At 41.0% G+C, this 14,488-nt stretch overlaps 1 protein-coding gene across 1 annotated transcript in view; it reads right to left on the bottom strand.

Annotated features, from left to right (window-relative positions):
- ARHGAP24 (Rho GTPase activating protein 24) overlaps nt 1–13,928 on the bottom strand; it is a 219,548-nt gene extending 205,620 nt beyond the window's left edge. Inside the window, exon 1 of the mRNA XM_040583303.1 lies at nt 13,625–13,928. The gene's annotated coding sequence lies outside the window, so the exon portion shown is untranslated. The remainder of the gene's footprint in view (nt 1–13,624) is intronic.
- Between the last annotated feature and the right edge of the window lie 560 nt (nt 13,929–14,488).

Here is a 14,488-nt window from a genome sequence, read left to right on the forward strand (position 1 = left end):
ACAGCAAGATAAAATCCAGTATTTTGCTTGGTTGTGCTTGATGTTTGTGATCAATAACAAGACATGGTGTCTGTTTCCTGACTGATGGAAATAATTTATTTTCTTGCAAGGGAACACTTGCAAACTGTTCACATGTAGTATTTCCTTTTCACAAATGCCTTAGAAAGTTTAACAGCTGTGTAGAGGCACACATTCATGTTACAAAACGACATAAAGCATGACTATTAACAAGAAGCAAATACACTGAGTAAGTGCCAGCTAGGGGAAAGTGAAGTGGTGCAAAAGCCAGGAGAGCCATGGTATATTGATTTTTCTACCACTGAGATCTTTTTTCCCCAGCTCTGCAAATGACATAATTCTATTTAAACTCATCTGTATGGACAATGAACAATGTTTAAAACAATCCAACGGCACTTCTCAAGGTGGCAGGCTGAAGTGTCTTATTTTTCCTGTAATATGCTTTCCAGATTCCACAAGACATTTCAGCAGAGAATTTTGTAGAACCCCACTCTACACATCACAACGACCTTCACCTATATCCCTGAAAATCAAGGTCATTCTACAAGATTTTCTCAGAGTAAGCTAGCATAGCATATAACAGACTAATGGGTGACAAAAGATGAATTGGTAGAAAACCATTATAATTAGAAAATTAAGTGCTTTTAGAGAGTCCATAAGGAAATAAAGTGATATGGCACCAAGAACCAATCACATACATCTGAATTTCATTTGTTAGCTGTTAAAACGTTGCCAAGTCAAACAAAGAAGTTCAATTCACTCACAAGACCAATCTTAAGCCTATACATCACTAGCAGAAATTGGCACCAACGGATCTAGAACTGTTTTCAGGATCTCTAAGACCTCTAACTATCTCTAATAGATCTACAAAGAAACAAAACATGCAAGAAAAATCACTGCTTCTTGTCCATGGACTCCTTGTCTGAACAACACCAGTTTATCAAGTCAATTCAATCCTGTCCTAAGTGTAGATGTGTTAAGACCAAGGCTTTCTTCCCCATTTCCCAAGTGCAGAGGCTTTAGTATTGTTCTCCCATCTCTAGAACACCTACTATGAGAAATTTTTTCAACCTCCACAAATTTAATGACCAAAAGAATTAGCCGTTCTAATGTTACAATGGAACACCAAGGCTTTAATGAGAAATGCTACTTAATATTAAAGCAATATTTGTTTACTTAATATTAAAGCAATATTTGTTTTTCATTTCAAATGTAATGTAAACCAATGGAACTGATAATTTTATTACACTAAATGACATAGCATATATATGTATTAAACTAGGACAGTAAAAATCGCATAATGTAAAAAAAAAATAATTCAGATCATTCCAACCAACCAGTAATTTTACCCTGTGCCCTTCTGTCCCAGGATGGCAAATAAGTATCTTCTCTCTCACTAACACCATCTTAGGATTCAGTGTCCTTTTGATGACAGCTTGGTCAAAACTAATATATTTTCACATAAGCTTTCAGCTAAACCTTCCAGTCTTGCTGCAGAGCTGTTTCAGCACTACCACCACCAAAAATATGACAAATTGTGGCTTAAAAATACTCTCTAAAGAGCTCTGTAAAATTTTAATAGGCTGGTTAAAGAGGGAGAAATTATAGGATCACGTCACGATTTCCACAATACTTTACTTTTTTTCTACCTTATTAGCCTCAAAAAATCTGCAAATGATGGACTAGCCAAAAAACACAGTTTCTTTTTGTTCCACTTTCAATGAGCCTCAGAACAAACTACTTGCTCATATCAGTTTCCAAGCAATCTGTCTAGGCATCCAAGTTTATAAACTAGAAGAACTATTCAAGCCTCCTTTCTTTTAAACATACCCAAACCAAGAAGCTTGTTTAACAGGCCTGATATGCTCTGTGATTTATTCCTTGGCATTTCCAGTAAATCATCTTTTTGGTTTTGTGATAAGACTTCAGCCCTTTTATTGCTAGCCATCTGTAGCAGATGCCAAAAAGCTGTGTTTCTGTGTGCTTCTGAAAACACACACATACAAAAAAAATCTACTTTTTCCAGACCTCCAGGAGCACGTGCTTTCTCAGCTCAAGTTTTCATCTTGTTAAGCAGAGACATTAACTTCACACTAATCTAAAGAGGACCTTGCTACCACCAGCTTCACACATTTTCCAAGCCAGCACCTGTAAGTCTGCATGTATCCTTTCAGCTGTACTATCATACCACAGCCAATATTCAATACTGGCTGGAAGTGTCAGTAATCTTCCCATAAGGAGAGATTTTAGAGATGCTTGATACTTGGGTTTCCATGATTCTAGGCAATTCCCGAATACCTCTGGTTATTCTCCAAGGTAGCGTTACCTCTTCACTGCTTCAAAGTGCGGATCAAAGGCAAGAACAAATCTTACTGAGGGATATAAAAGAAAACCTACTCTATCTTACTTATTTACTCATTCTCAAAAGCACTGGGGTGGGCAAATGCAAGATGTACAACTGTAGGCACTGCAAGTCACAACTTCTATAGTAGAAATTCCACATAAGTAGAAAAGATGGGCAGAAGAGCAGTTCTTCCTGGAAATCCCCAAGTACCTTACCTTGCTGATACTACTAAATATTCCTTCAGTGGAAGATTTGGCTAATTGTACACCTTTTCTTTTATGTGAACATGCTATAACAGTAAATATGGGCAGACAGGGACCATCCTTCAAGTAAAATAGATTTCTTTTTTCTTATCTGCCTTTTGATCCCAGATGTAATAAGTGAGAAGACAGAAAATGGAAAACAAACACTGCCTTTCAATACATAAAGATGTAGAGGAGGTATGCCCCACACATACTAAAGAACAGGACTTCATAAAGCTCAGTAACATGCAAAGAGAAACTTTCCATGAGAGAAAGATGTAGACTCAATGGGAGGTATCATAGGATTTTTTGAGTACTTCAAGACTACTTCAAACAAGATGCACACAAACCATATCTCCGTGAACACCTGATCCCCGCCTAGGGATGAAAGAAGCAATGAGGCTCTGAATCATTAAGGTACATGACACTGTTCACATTTAAGCTCTTTAAGGTATGTAACACAGGAACTGAACAGCCTGATGACTTGTCACACACAGAGTAGCCCATCATGTGGCACCTCCAAGGTTCAGAAGAAAATGCTAAACTCTTCTACAAAAAGAAAGTAGAACAAGTAGCGTATCTGCGGCTCAAAAATCAAACCGCTGATTGAAAAATGTTATCACAGCTCCCATACACTTTTTCCCCCTCAAGACCCATGTCGTATGGAGATTTGCTGGATATTTTATGGCATTAAAAAATAAATACAACCTAACTTAAAGTATCTTCATAACAGAGTGGCATCACAGGCCCCAGACACTCAGTTTTGGTTTTGTCTGTCCCCAGGACAATCCCACCAGCCTAAGACACTGCAGCTATAAAGCAGAGGAGGGTATTCAGCTCCATAATGATGTATGTCATAGTGCCACAACAGTAACCAAAGTTACCAAAGCTAACTTTTCCTCAGAAGCCTAAGCTCATGGGACATCACAGGCTTGCAGCCCAGCTGTGCATTTTGAGCAGCATCACCTCCTACAAAACATCTGTTATGAACTACAGATGCTTCCACACAAACCTTTCATTTCCCCTCCATCAAGCCTAGTCTCGATGCATAGCCCAGTAGCACAGACCTGCCCTTGCCAGAGAAGGCATAAGCAGCTCTGTATTTTCAAAGAAAAACCTAAGGATCCTTCTTGACTCAAGGTAATAACAACTTACAAGGGAGAGCCAAATGGCAGGTGAAAGCTTTTAATGAACTCTGAGGGGAAAAAAAAAAAAAAAAAAAAAAAAAAAGGCAAAAACTTTCTGACTAGTCATTTGAGAAATAATTAGCTCCTCATGTAACATTCCCACACTTCCCAATCTGTCTACAATTCAGCAGTCCAGCAGCACTATAAGGTAATCAGTCTGCAAGTGAAATTGGATCTATTCCCTGTGATACCTACCTGCCCACAGCAACACCTCAGTGACAACTGCCGGTTTTTCACATCCTCAGAAAAGAAACTGAAATATCACAAAGGCATGTCTCTCTGAAATCTCTCAGTAGTACTGTTTGTATCCCATCATTCCACTCTTTTCTCCCACCACTGCAGTAGCGTGACCTTTTCATTGTTGTTTCATCATCCTGGGTTCATTCAGCATTTGGTGTAACAGCACAGCCTAGAAATTATTTCCTTTACTAGGTATTTCCACCAGGTTTTGTACAGTAATTTATCATGACTTACTGGACATCCAAGTAAGGTGCAAAATACTTACTGCATAATCATATTTAGACTAACAATATCTAATGTGTCCTTTTGGCTAAGACATTATTTTCTAGTAGTCCCTATGAAAGTATGAAATGGCAACACTCACGTTTCACAGCCTTCTTGTTCATGCTGGGAGATGAAGATCTCCAAAGCAGTGTCCCAGGGGTGATGCCATCAAATAACACGCAAACATCTGAAGGGAATCTCAGCATTTAGGATTTTATTTCTAATGCTAGCAGAGGATCACCCCTATGCCAAACTCCTGTTCTGCACTTTTCCAGTTGCCAAGGAAAGGCGTTGGGAGCTGCGTGAGCCTGTGTTGTACAGCAGTGCTACACGATGGCTTAATCTTGTTACATGATAAATAGTCTTGACGCTGAATGTGCCATGTGGTCCACACTCAGCTGGCTGCTTTAGTCCTTTACTGGTGTCAGCCAAGAGCACTGTGAGCCCAGCTGGTCAGCAGGAGCACAAGAAGTGCCCGTGGAAATTCAACGCATATTAAACAGGAAAGGACTCAACAGTCAACCACAAGATACTTGTGCTGAGCAAAAGAAACTGTGCCAAGTTCCCCAATTTACAGTCATTATCACAGCTGCCCCCTGCTCCTTCCCAGAAGCTTCCCTCTCCCCTTACGCCTGGGAGAAGGCAGCATTTGAAGGAACCGATGTGGCTACTCCCACACAAAGACCCACAGACCACTGCAAAGGGCAGAGTCAACAACCATTTCTAAGTGTGGTAAAGCCTAGCAGTAACAGCTGACTAAACCAGGAGTCAAATCATCATGGCAAATGACCAGAATTGTTTGTAACATCAATGCTGAAACCTAGCAATTTCTTCAAAATCAGTAAAGTTATGAGAAATTAATTAATAGTTGGCTTATTACAGGACAGAATCATCACAGTGAAAATAAGGGTCCTACTGCAAGCATGTTTATTTACTGTCAGTTTTATTGTTGCCTTGGCACTTCTTATAATACATGTAAAATATTCCTATGGTTAGGGACCCGGCTATCCTTTCACAACTGTCCACACACGACAAACAGGCCTGACAGGATAGGACCTCCCAATTTATTAGGCCCAGCTTCTGAAGCCCCATGGGAGCCAGCAACACAGTTACTTCAGATACTGAAAAAACACCATCAAAACAGCTATTTTAGTATTTCCCCTCACCCCCAACCCAGCAGTCCCAAGCCTACCCAGGAACTCCTTACTCTGTTAGAATTTTTTTTTTTCCATCCCAGCACACTCATGGGCAGTCTACACAAATTTACTCCTGCATTATCATCCAAAATAGTTCTGTTCCCTTCCTGATGTTTACCGACCTGATACATTTATGTGCTGCTCTCTCATTTTCAGTGCAATACACAAAGACATTTTCTCTTAAGAAAGAGGACTGAACCATGGCTGGTTAAGCCTAGGCAGCAGGTATCACACACATACCAGGTTACAAAGAAAACTAAACAACCCAAAAGCACCAGGTCTCTTTTGCTTATGGACAGATACATATTGGTTTTGTAAGCTTTCATTACTCAAAAACACTACTTACAGCATGTGTTCTTACAGTTTCTTGCTGCTTACTTAGTTGCCCCTCTCTTGAGAAAAACCCAACCCAACCTAAGAAAGCCTGCTGGCATCAAGACATAGATCTCTACTTCTACAAATGTATGTTTTTTTCTAAATATTATTTATTATACATTTATGGAGGATGAAGTTAACTGACTCCGGTCTGAGCCCTGTACACTCCTCGGAGGCAAAGGGGTTTCAGCATCATGCCCCAAATGTTAATGTTTTACATTCCATTTAATTTATTAACTTCTGAATAATTTTTACTTGAACTGTATTTAAAACGGCACCTTCAAGAATTCCCACAGCCATATAATGGAACTGTATTTGCTTTTTTTAAAACTGTGAATAAACCTGTCTTACAGTGGATGCTGAATGATATTTGGCAACCCATATGAACAGAATTAGTCTCCAGTCTGGAAACCAGTTACCGACCTGGAGGGAAGGGAAGGGTTGCTACTATGCTTTCATTCTGAAACTTCATTTTTAGCCACACTGCAAAACACTGTCAGAACAAGCTTTTTGACCGGGATTTCTCCTATTCACTTCAAAACTCAGCATATTTTACATTGAAGTTACCGAGATCAAATTGATTTAGGTTCCAGCAATGCTATTAAGATCCCCAAAGATTCTGAACTCTCAAAGCCCATTTGCAAAGCTCTCTGAATACAGAGACTGAACAGGCTTTGTACTTGCAAACATAAAGTAAGAATTCACAATCCTTTTAAAACAAGGTACATCACTGTCTCCAAACTACAAGTTATTGGAAGTTTTCTCATTCTCCAGGCAGGCCCTTTAACATTTTTCCCTCAGTTCACTTGCTTTTTAGGAGAAATTAAAAAGACCAAATAAAAGAAACATCTGTGGGAACAGCTGCACAAATATTGCAGCTGCCAGAGATAAGATTTCTTTCTAGCATCCAAGATTTCTTGTTTTGTGTTTTGCAAGACCGCTTAGTAGTGGGTAACCACAGTGACTATCCATGCATCTGACATGTAATTTTGATCTCAATCACGGATAAGAGGTAAAAGCTCAACACAAACCCACCATAGAGACACACAAACACACACAACCAGAAAAAAATCAGAAACCCAAACCCTTGAAGGAAATGCCCAGAGGCACCACCATACAAAGGTTATATAGCAAATAAGCTGCTTGCTCTGACTTCTTGTGGACAATCAAAATACCAGGGTAAGTAATTTATAATTATAAGCAGATGTACAGCCCAGCTTTTTCACTGTTATCTCACATTTAACACCACCACTAAGACCCCAAATAACTCGGCACAATTTCCAAGACAATACTTTGGTAATTCGGCGATGATATCATTAAATAAATAGATTTCCAAAAGTCTGTCTTCATCTCCTAGATACATGTCTGTCTTCATATATTTGTCTTTGAATTGCAGCAATCTGTTGTGCTCCAATGGGAAGCATTAAGAATGAGTTTTATCGTACTCTGTGCTATATATTAGTAACTGTAATTCTTATTTCTCAGTCAAAGCCCAAGTAGGTATGATTAGCACTCTATTACAGTATTAATCAGCTGAAGTAGCCAGTTATAAATACACATGGCCATGATGGCAACAAGCTCTTGGAGCTATCATAGAATGCGCAGCTCCTCCAGATTTAGGGATTTACTGAAACTTTTTTTCCTCCTCCAAAATACTGAAAGAATTACCAGACATTTTGGCTGTGGAGGGCAGTCACCACATTTAGCTGATCCACAGAGCAGGATCTGAAGAACAAGGAGCAGAGCTAACTGTCTGCAGCCTCTGCATCATTTTTCTTTCTCAACCAACTCAGGAGGGGCCTTAAGCACACTTTAAGTCACCCTTGACTGTAGTGCTCTCCCATTTGCTAAACAGTCATTTAGCACACTGGGACTGTCAGAGCAGGGTAGCGCTTCAGCTTCTTATTTTTTCACCTCTACAGTGCCAGCTGACAAGCTGGGTATGTAGAGAAAGACTTTCTACTTAAATAAGCTCCAACATGCTTCAGGGGGTCTGCTCCGCTTGAAATCATGTGATCCACTCTTGTGATTCATTTTCTAAATACTCACCGTCTAAGATTGTGCACACATGTGCCTACAGCACTACTTGGAAACAGGGTTGTAATCTTTAAAAATCAAAAGCACCAGGATTCATCACAACTTGCTTTGCAACATCAACTCTTGTCCTTCCTTACAGCCACACACTTCCAACTGAAGAAGGCAAGCCTTCACGTATAGCAACAGCCTGCTGTAGTCATTCAGCTCCTTTCCATCAAGCCACAAACAGAATATCAAATTATTTTTTCCCCCTATATAAGGAACATCCAAACAAAAGAGGGTCAAAACTGAACAAACAGATGGCTACAATGGGATGGAAAGAGTCCACCCAGCCCAGCATCCTGTCTCTAACTGAGACTAAAGTAAAACCTCAGGGACAAGCAGGGTAACCCAGACAAGCATGCAACAATTCTTTTGGCTAGCTACCCTTAAAGCTGGATTTTCCCTTCACTAACCACAACATTTTCCAGCAAGTACTTGTGCATCTTGATTACACTTTATTTGCCTCTTGTGCACAGTACTATCTCCTTTCATTTGTTTTGAGCCTGCTGCTGTCACTCTTGGATACATCCTGGGATTCCTGTACTGGAAAATGAGGGAAGAACTGGCCTCTGCTCACCCCTTCCTTGCCACTCGTTAATGCAGTTCTCTCGGTCATTTCATCTCCAGGCTGAAAAGCTCCTTCCTGCTTCACTGTTTCTTGGACAGAAGCTGTGCTATGCCTTTGACTGTTCTTCTCACCCTTTTTTAAACCTTCTCCAGCTTAAGCTGCAAACTACTAGCACTTTCAGGCAGCCAGCAACTTCCCTGGTGTCACCACTATCCTCCTTCACATTTTTCTTCTCACAGAGGATGTGGTAGCTGGGGGAGCTTAAAGAAACAGCTAGAAAGGCAGCCTAAGGAAAATCCACTGGAGCTGAGGTCAGGTCATCAGAGTAAGAATTAACCGGAAGGCTACTTTCTCTGCCTACTGAAGGAGCACTTCACCTCCTTGCAAAACAGGGAAACACCTCAAAATATGGAAATAACCAACACACTTTGGCCCAGACCACACTAACGCAGGAAAAAACATGTTTGGTTCTCCCAGTTAGTGACCTAGAGGGATCATACTGCCCTCAAGATACAGACAAACTTCTGGGGTTTTGCATTTTACTTTTTATAACACTTCATGACTGTTCAATTTGGCAGACCAAGAATATCAGCCCAATTAAAATTTAAACTGCTCTAAAAGGAAAGACACATGTAGTAATAATACAACAGGACACACCAGTTAAATTTTGGAAGCAACAGACGTGCAAGATGTCTTCACTAAAGAGCTACTAATCATAATTGCTATTATACAAAATTGAACAGAATTAAATATAGGAAAATGAATGTTATTTCATGACAAGAAACTGTATAAACACTGCCAAGGAATTCAAGACTTGTTGCTAAATTTTGTCTCATTGAGCCATAGAGAATGAAAGCCCCTCCAAACTAACCAGTATAACAGTAAACAATGCAAGTTTGTTAAAATCACTGAGCTTGTGTGCTCCTTCAAGGCCTCTGGCTTGGTAGAGCATGACACTTTCATTAGGAAAGTCCAATGAAACAAGAGCTGAGCCAGCCAGACAAAGTTTATTCGAACAGTTAACAGATAAGTCAAAAAACATGACTGTAAAAAAAAAAAGCATCATACTGCAGGTGGTTTCTAGTCTCAGGGGATCTTATTTCACAGTTTAGCCAATGACTTGGAAGGAAAAATTTTTTTAAAAAAGATCACGAGTTAAAAACTGTGCAGGTGACAAGTACCAAGGAAGCCGTTAATTGCAAAGAGGAAATGTGACTGACAGCTGTTTGTGCACCAGCCCATGTGTTCTTGCTCAGCAGACACACAAATTGTGAAGAACTGACAGCACCTGAGAGCATCCTCCTGAAGAAAGAACCAAGGTCCCTGTTCAACACAACAGCCCCATCTCTACTGTCATCACAAGACTATTTAACAAGGAAAAAGACAGTATAAAATCATTGTGTCTCTGGGTTTCGCAGGACTACACCCTAAGTATTACCTCCAGCGCTGGTAAACATCTAGAAGCATTCTGGAAAACTGGAAACCATTTTTAAAAGGCTGGAATAACTAAAGAATGGGAGAACATAATGAAGGAACTCTGTTTTCTGCTTTTACAAACAGAAGGTAAAGAACAATAGTAACTCTAGAAGGAGCAGAAATTTGTATTGAGAAGGCTATTAAATGTACAAAAAGCTAATAACAACCAGAGCTAACAAAGCTGGTAGTTAAAGACAGTGAAATAAAACAAGCAGTAAAGCACGTAATTTAAGACTGATGATAATTACACCAAGTGAATATACTGCAGAGCACTGAGAGTTCATCAAGTGACTTTCTGTTACCAAAACAGGATAATTTTCAAAAATAAGTGACCTAGCTTATAAATGGGACCTAATCAAGGACCCTTATGGTTCACATTTGATTCGTAATCAAATACAAAATATATTTACAGCTTCACTCCAGTCCTTACCATCCACACTCTGATCACAAAAATGTAACTGGCAAAATGCTGAAGTAGGAGGAGTCAGGAAAAGTACAAGAAGCTGCAGAATAGGAAGGAGTTTCTCTGCATGGAGCTCCTCACATCAAGATCTGCCACCTAGACAGGCTGCCACAGCCAGCTTGCTAACCAAAAGTCACTTCATAAACTCAATGCTTGCAGGCACATCCTGGATGTACCTATTGAAAGTGAAGACAACAAAACCATGAGGCTTGGCAAGCACCAGCTGCTGGCTGTCCTAGCAAGGTTGGGACACCACAAGAACCAAAGCAAGCTGCTTCCTAACACTATCCAGCTGCTTCTGGGAGCTCATGCACAGTGCCATGGCAAGGCAGCCTGGCTCCTGGCTCCCACAGTACTGCTGCCACCAAAGGCTGTGTGCCCTCCCCGCTGCTATAAGGCTGGGATTTCAGCATCATTTGATTACATCTCTACAGATTAAGGATCTTCATCTGTCTCAGCACAGGACTTGAAGTCTGCTATGCTGCTGAAGCTGACATACACCCATCTTTGAGATGCCTGGTATTTTCATACCCTTTTCATTGCTATAGAACTGAGCCACCTTTTCTCCTCCATTTTTTTTAAAAAAAAGGCAATTAATCTACGTTTTCTAAATAAATGCAGGCAACAACTATAAAAAAAATATCTAACTTGAAATCATTGCTTTTAGCATAATAACAGAAACTAACATAGACCAAATCTTACCACTAGTACTTTCTGCAGTCTTACATGTAGGATGAGAATCTAAGCTGGAAATTTAGCCTCTTTTATCTTTTTAAGTTTCTGTTCCTCCCAAGACTAGCAGTGGAGTAACAAGTTTCATAGAAAGCTGTGTGTTTCACTATCATCCAACATTATCAGCCACTCGTCTTAACCTGGAGTCCTCCACATTACAGAAAGTCAAGTTCCAGACAGTGAATGAAGAAACCCTATATACCAGCTATTCTCCTTCAGTGTTTTTCTTGTTTTAGAATGCCAACATAAGAAAACCTTTTCTTTTTCTTCCTGGCTGAAAGCTAACATACAGTTCATTCACCTGCAAGACAGTTTACAACACCAATGCCACCCCAATATTATAGAGTGTCGCACTCTGTTCCAAAAGGTTATTTAAAAAAAAAACACCTGTCAAGCATTCCCTCTGTCCAATATAGATAAAGCAAGTAAGTAATAGCTCCAGGAATAAAGCATACTTCCAAAGGCCATCAGGTCACAATAAAAACCAAACAGCCTGCAGAGAAGACAGCTAAAGGTAATATAGGATGCAAATCACTTCAAACTACCCACTGTGAATTTCAGCTCCTTCCCTTTCCCCCCAACCTGGTGTGTTTAAAAAAAAACAGATATTGAATCAAGCAGCAAGAGATGAAAAGGTCCTGAGAGAGGCCTGTGTACAATAGCTGCACATGGAGCTCGAAGGGGTTTTCTCTATTCTAGTTACTTCTGAAGACATGACCTTATCAGGAGTTCAAACTATTACTTGTGAGGCAATTTCCTTTAAGGGATCTTCATTTCTAGCTTTCTTAACTCCATCTTATGAAAACTAAACCTAGCTATAGGACCACTAATAAAAGCGATCTTTACACACCAGCCTGCATGCAAACACAGGAGAGTCTTTAAAGGAATAACCCACAGGCTCCCTCTCACTTGCACACAGAAGTGCTTTGCCATACAGTGCGAAGAAGTGGTGTCTTCCACACAGAATCATGTTGCTAGCAGAGTTTTCTACATGGCTTTATATTGGTTTTTTTTACTTACTGTGGGCCTTTTTTTTTTTTTCCTTTGGGTGGGCAAACTATTTATTCCAAACTAAACTTATTTAATTTCATTAAGAATGAAAACCAAGTAAAGAACAAGAGAAGGAAAAAAGCAGCTGAGAGACAGGACAACAATCAAAGAAGAGGCAGACAAATAAGTTTAGGCACCATGCACAAAGAAACACGAGTTCTAAGCACATTTATTTTTAACACAAGTCACTGTATCACGTACTAGAAGATGCCTTTTGCAATAACATAACCTGCCACAACATGAAAATTTCATGGGACTGGAAACAAAGCACTTGACTCTCACTCACTTTTCTCTACCTCTGCTTTTAACTCTACATGTCTTCTTGTGAGTATGAGGTGCCACTTCAATGATTTTTAGCTAGGATTGGATGCTTTGCCCCTTGTATTAATAAATAACCCTCCCTTATTTCTTAACTCACAGGAAATTCTTTTTCCCCGAATGTACAAAAGTTATTGTCACCTTCCAGGTACAGAACTACTCTGCAACAGAAAAACTTAACCTAACAGCATCTTAATACCTGCTGATCTAATAAGAGCTTTCACCCTCTCCCAGCAACTGTGCTACTTAACACAGACAAAAAGAATTCAGATTAGACAAATTCAGTGTTATGAAGTCACTATGCTACACAGAGAACTAAATTGGTTTCTTGTTTCTACCTATACAGGACAAGGGTACCTATCTAAAAATACCCTGCTGGTTTTTTTCCAGTCATCTGTTGTAAAAATGTTTCTATCATCATCAAACATGAATTACTTACTACTGCTGACACTGCTGAAAAAAGAAAACCCCCAAACTGACAACATACGTTCATGTTACTACTATGAAAGATAGAGACATACACACAAGCCCAACAGAGGGGAAAAAAGGGGAAGCCAATTACTCCATTAAAAAGAAATCCACTCAGTAGCTCAAAAATCCACTGAAGACTCTCAAACTCTTTTGTGATTACTATCAGTGTCCTTGCTGTCGAGTCTGTCTCAGTGAGAACCTCGATTCTGAAAGCCTGCTACAGATATTCGTGTATGAAGAGGAAGATTTTAAGACAACCATCACAAATTCAAAGATGAACACTAACATGGAGATTGCAGAAAGCACAAAGGGCTTTTAGTTATATTTAAGCTAACAAGTAGTCAGATGACACATACTCTGCTTGTACCCCTGAAACCAACAAAAAGGAATCCCGTTACAAAGTATTTGACATTGTTAGGAAATAACAGCGCACAACACCACTTCGAGATGCCTCCACACTCACACACCCTCCAGCAGGCAAGACCAGCCGTAACACTCACAGACAGCTGCTGCCACTGCTTCCTGGTCTGCAGCAATTACTCGTCCTGCAAAGACCACACGGTTTTGTCACTAAGATAAAAATCACAGCGATGCTACCTACCCGGGTTTTAGCTGCAGCGCTGACCCAGTCCAGCGAGAGCTCCGGAACTGCCCCAGACCAGGACTCCTACCTTCCACAGGCAGGGTCAATATTCTCACCCATAAACACGGTGGCTTCTTGAGACAAATTCGGAAAGAGTGACAGCTTGTTTCAGCTTGACTGCACTCAGAAGTTTCTTTTCCTTCCCCCTCTCTCAGCCGCTCAGCCGATCCGCGCACACCCAAGGCTACCGCCACCACACAGCAGCTCTGCTCTCCCCACCGTACGTCCTCCAGAAATCCCAGCTGCCGCACGAGGAGGAGCAGCCCAAGAAGTTAAAAAGAGTGGCTGTGTGTGTATGAATGTGTAAATATACAGTACGAGAGGCTGGAACGGCCTCCCAGGGCCAGCCCGCAGACACAGCCCCGCGTTTCAGATTTCATTGGCAGCTGGCAGCTCTGGAGCGCGCCAGCGGCACTGCTGTAGCGCCGGGGAGGAATCCGGCCCCCCTCCCAGACATCTCTGGAAATCCCAGCGACACGGCACCCGCCTCCCCGACAGTGCCTGGAGACCCTCCGTGAGCTGCTTCACCATGCTGCTGGTGCTGCGGAGCGGGGTCTGCACTCTCAGGGGTAGGACACAGCCGCGCTACGCACTGTGATTCCTCTCAGCGCTACCATGCGCTTCTGCCGGAGACCTTACACCAGCAGCAGCAGCAGCAGCAACTCGATCGTGCCCTTGGGGCAAGGGGCTCCTCTCCTGCTGCATACGGCCACCAACTGACAGAGACACCCTGTGACCCTACACAGATGTTTGCTGCCGCCCACCTCCTTTTTTATTTTTGCCTGTGATGCCTCTTCAGTCAACTAGACACACTCTTAAGTG

The sequence above is a fragment of the Falco naumanni genome, chromosome 1 (assembly GCF_017639655.2).
Source record: "Falco naumanni isolate bFalNau1 chromosome 1, bFalNau1.pat, whole genome shotgun sequence".
Classification (NCBI taxonomy): domain Eukaryota; kingdom Metazoa; phylum Chordata; class Aves; order Falconiformes; family Falconidae; genus Falco; species Falco naumanni.